The sequence below is a fragment of the Hibiscus syriacus genome, unplaced genomic scaffold, assembly GCF_006381635.1.
Source record: "Hibiscus syriacus cultivar Baekdansim isolate YM2019G1 unplaced genomic scaffold, ASM638163v2 tig00116946_pilon, whole genome shotgun sequence".
Taxonomy (NCBI): domain Eukaryota; kingdom Viridiplantae; phylum Streptophyta; class Magnoliopsida; order Malvales; family Malvaceae; genus Hibiscus; species Hibiscus syriacus.
The window spans coordinates 412,192-417,251 of record NW_024063481.1 but is presented as its reverse complement, the minus strand read 5'-3'; the positions used below and the strand labels follow the sequence as shown (position 1 = coordinate 417,251).

At 33.7% G+C, this 5,060-nt stretch overlaps 1 non-coding gene across 1 annotated transcript; it reads left to right on the top strand.

Moving 5' to 3' along the window:
• Positions 1 to 4,749: 4,749 nt before the first annotated feature.
• On the top strand, positions 4,750 to 4,856 carry LOC120188513. Its single transcript, XR_005522422.1, has one exon. It is a non-coding gene; the product is annotated as a small nucleolar RNA R71 (small nucleolar RNA).
• Positions 4,857 to 5,060: the final 204 nt, after the last annotated feature.

Genomic DNA, 5,060 nt, shown 5'->3' with positions numbered 1-5,060 from the left:
GGTGAAAAATAGGGCGACAACCCACTATTACCTTTTTAGCATTAAAATTTTACCGCTTAGCTGACGTTGCTGCTAGCATCCCATATAGCATAGGCCATGCAAAATTATAGATTTTTTTTGCAACAAAAGCTTAATAAAAACCATCAATGCACTAGACAATGTCATGGCGTTCCCTATATAGAAAATAAAAAATAAACATTAAAATTAAAGAAATAAAAAACTAATATAATTTCAAAAATGACTTATTGAAAATAAAGGAAAATTAAAGAGATGGAATTTTGCTTAGTGTGATAGAAGTAATATGTGAGTTGTGATTGTTACAATAATGCTTCAAATATTACCCACTGACTTTGAATGTGCTTCCATATACTAAGTTCATTAACAACTCGACTCCATGAGGATATACTTCAATGATTTCGAATGTCTCAAACAAATAGGATTTAAGCTTCCTAGGAAATAATTTCAAACGAGAATTAAATAACAACACAAGCTTCCCAACATGGAATTGTCACGACAAGATGTGTTTGTCATTCCAGTTTTTCCTCTTTTCCTTGTTTATTCTCTCACTTTCATATGCATTTTTTCGAAGCTTTTCAAATTCATTAAGGTGTAACATTCTCTTTTCGTTGTCAGTATCGAGGTAGAAGTTTAGTCTTTTAAGTTACCACATTACTTTATGCTCTAACTCCATAGGAAAATGACAAGATTTGCTATACACAAGGCCAAATGGAGACATATCCAATGTGGTTTTCTAGGCTGTTCTATAAGCCCAGAGTGCTTCATCAAGGAGAAAAGACCAATCTTTCCTTGAAGGATTCATAATATTCTCTGGAATTTTCTTGAGTTCCCGATTGGAGACCTCGGCTTTACCATTAGATTGAGGATGGTATGTTGTCGCAATGTGATGATTTACTCCATATCAGTGCAAGGCAATAGAAACTTGCTTGGATGTGAAATGGGAACCCTCATCACTAATAAATTATCTTGGAGTTCCAAAGAGGTTGAAGATGTTTTTATGAATATATTTCAATACAGATTTAGCATCACTCGAAGGTAATATTACAACTTTGACCCATTTGGAAACATAATAAATAACAATTAATATATAATGATTACCACAAGATAATGGGTAGGGTTCCATAAAGTCCAACCGCAAACGTCAAATAATTTAATCTCCAAAATATGTTGCTTCGACATTTCATTACGATGAGAAATGCTACCACTTCATTGACAGCGATCGTAATGCTTGACAAATTCATTAGCATCTTTAAACAATGATGGCCAATAATAACCACATTGAAGTACCTTTGATGTTGGGCCCGTGCCTCTAAAATGTCGACTATAAGACACTTCATGGCAATGATGTAGTATACTTTGCTGCTCATATTAAGGGATACATCATCGCAAAATTTGGTCATTGCATTGCTTGAAAAGATATGGATCCTCCCAATGATATGCTTTAACATATCTCGTGAATTTTTTTCGTCCTTGGGGATTAAGATATAGTGGCAACAATCCACTCATGAGATAATTCACAAAATCAACATACCAAGGCAATACTTTAATAATAGGAAACAATTCATCCGGGAAATGATCGAGAATCATAAGTATTTTCCCATCTTCACTACCTGACTCCAAACGGGACAAATGATCAACCACTTAGTTCTAGGAGCCCTTCTTATCTCTTACTTTAATATCAAACTCTTTTAGTAGAAACATGTAGTGCATTAACCTCAATTTGTTGTCTTTCTTAGAAAACAAATGCTTTAATGATGCATGATTTGTATAGATAATCACCTTTGTTTCCAAAATGGTAAGATCTAAATTTGTCAAAGGATAACACAACAACAAGTAATTCTTTCTCAGATGTTGTGTAATTGACTCGAGCTTCGTTCAAGGTTTTGCTAGAATAATGTATAGAATAGAAGATTTTTATTTCTTCATTACCCCAACATTGCACAAACCGCTTGATCACTAATGTCACTCAAAAGTTCGAATGGAAAATTCCAATTCGGTTCCAATACAATATGAGCATTTACTAATTTTAGCTTGATTATTTTAAAGGACTGGAGAACTTTATCATCAACAAAAAAATTCCTATTTTGCTCTAGGAATGAGCAAAATGGTCTTAGAGTCTTGGAAAAATCCTTGATGAATCGTCGATAAAATCCAACATGACCTAATAAAGTCCTAACTCATTTCACATTGGTGGAAGGTGGAAACTTCTCAATAAATTCCACTTTAGCTTTATCTACCTCAATGCCACAATATGAAATACGATGCCCCATGCATTATGCCTTCGATCACCACGATGTGAGATTTCTCCTAATTTAACACAAGATTGGTTTCATCACATCTCTTCAAAATACTAGGTAAGGTGTCAAGGCATTAATTAAAGCTTTGGCCAAAAACATTAAAATCATCCATGAATACCTCAAGGAAGTCTTCAAATATGTCAAAAAATATAGCCATCATACAACTTGGAAATGTTGTTGGAGTATTACACAGACCAAAATGTATTCTTCGAAAAGAAAATATGCCATAAGGAAATGTAAAAATAGTCTTCCCCTGATATTCCAGTGCATTTCCTATTTTTTATAACCACTATATCCATCAAGAAAACAATAAAAAGATTTTTCAGCAAGCCTATCCAACATTTGGTCTATGAATGACAACGAAAAATAGTCATTTCGTATAGCCTTGTTCAACTTCCTATATTCCATGCATATACACCATCCAATATTAATTCATTTCTCTCACTGGAGACAACAATGATGTCGCCCTTCTTTGTCACGCATTGGATATGACTTAACCAACTGCAGTCCAAAATAGGGTAGATGACACCAACACCCATCTATTTGATGATTTCTTTTGGAACCACCTCTTTCAGCCTCTTTTTTTTGGCTCAATTGAACTGCTATTAGGATCGTCTAACAATATTTTGTGCATACAAATAGCTGGACTAATTCCCTTGATATTAGTAATGCTTCAAGCAATTACTTGTCGATTCTACCTCAAAACATTAAGCAATTGTTCCTCCTATAATGCTCCCAGATTTGTTGCAAGAATAACATGAAAATTATTATCTTATCCAAGGAATACATACTTCAAATGATCAGGGAAAAGCTTTAGCTCAAGGATGGGTGGCTCTTCAATAGAGGGGTGAGGAACTTGAATAGGATATGATAATAACTCCAATGATTCAAAGTTTTTCATGTAGTTTCCTTCAACCTCCTTATTCTCAATTAGTTCCTCTATTATCACAACATTACGGTAGTAGTATTAATGTTGTGGCAATAATCCCATTGTTTCTGCAAAAAGACATCAATAATATCAATAGAGTAACATTCACCATTGTTATTCTCATCTGAAATATTATTCAAAAAATTGAAAGTAATGTGTTCATCATCACATAGTAGGTTCTCCCTTTTCAACATCGATTAAGCTCGACCGATGGCAATGAAGGATCGACCAAGTATAATTGGGACATCCTTTTCGGCTTCACAGTCCAATATGATAATAATCAGTAGGAAAAATGAACTTGTCCACTCGAAATAACATTTTTTCCACAATTCCACTACGATATATGGTAGAACGATCAACAAGTTGGAGAGTCACAGTGGTGGGCTTTACTTCTCCACTTTCAAACTTCCCAAAAATTGACAATAACATAAGATTAATCCTAGAACTCAAATCACATAATGCTTTTCCTAAAAATTTATCACTAATAATATAATGAATAATGAAACTCTCTAGATCCATAATGGGTGTTTCAATATCCAATTATAATTTCTTATCTTTCTCTTGTTATCCATTCCTTTCATAATCATTATTCTTAGATTCTTCAGTAGACATCCCAATATGGAGGCCACTTAGTGTAGTGATGTTCTTGCAATGTTCATTATATTGTCTTTTCCCATGTATCTTCATAACTTCAATGTGATTAGGCATTGTTCCTTTTGGTCTTGCTCATAGCATTTGCTAGTTGGCCTATTTGATTCTCCAAAGATCTTAGAGATGTTATATTGATTTGATCACGACTTCATTTCTTGAGATATATTCTTTTAGAAAATTCAAGAGAAGTTGAGGTTAAAGCTTGGTTGGAATGATTTCCTTGATAATTATGTTGGTTCTGACATTATTATGGTTGCACTGTTTGATATTGTGATTGATGTTGGGGCATCATCTGTTGTTGATTGTATTATTGTTGTGGTTGATAATGTTGTTGCGTACTCCCAAAGTTTTATTGGAATTTCATATTGTGATTATATATATTTTGACTCCTCCATGATAAATTAGGGTGATTCCAATAATTAAAATTTTAAGTATTCTCATATGTCTTGGTGTTGGCATTCAAATTATAATTCCTCATGAAGTACACCGATTCGATATTTTTGGACATTCCTCAAAATTATGATTCTCTCAACAATAAACGCAAGATTCAATTGCTACAACATTTCCCTCATACATTCCTCCAATCTTTTTATCTTCTTGATCATTTCAATCAATTTTGTATTCTGTTTGGCCATCGTGTTGAAAGCACCATTATCTACCACTGTATCATTTTGTCTTCCAGACATATTCCTTGTATTGGGATATTGATAGCCATTGCTGGATATCCTTTCAAAGATTTCGTAGGCTTCATTGTACCTTGTATCCAACAATGCTCTATTAGCATAAAAATTAACAACCATTTACTTTTGCATATTCAACCAATTGTAAAACATTTTCATTTATTTACAATGTTGGAAACCATGTATCGGGAATTTGTACAACAAATCCTTAAAATGCTCCCAAGCTTCATATAAGTTCTCATCATCTATTTTATTGACTGCTGAAAGATCATTTCTCAACTTAGCATTCATGTTGGCAGAGTTAAAACGTAGCAAAAACTTTTGAGTCAATTCATTCCACAATGTTATAGCACCAAGTGGCAGTGAATTGAGCCATGGTTTAGCTTTGTCACAGAGTGACTAGGGAAACAACTTCAAATTCAATGCTTCATTGGTCAGTCCTTGCTACATGAAAGAGTCACAAACTTTTATGAATTCTCTAAGGTG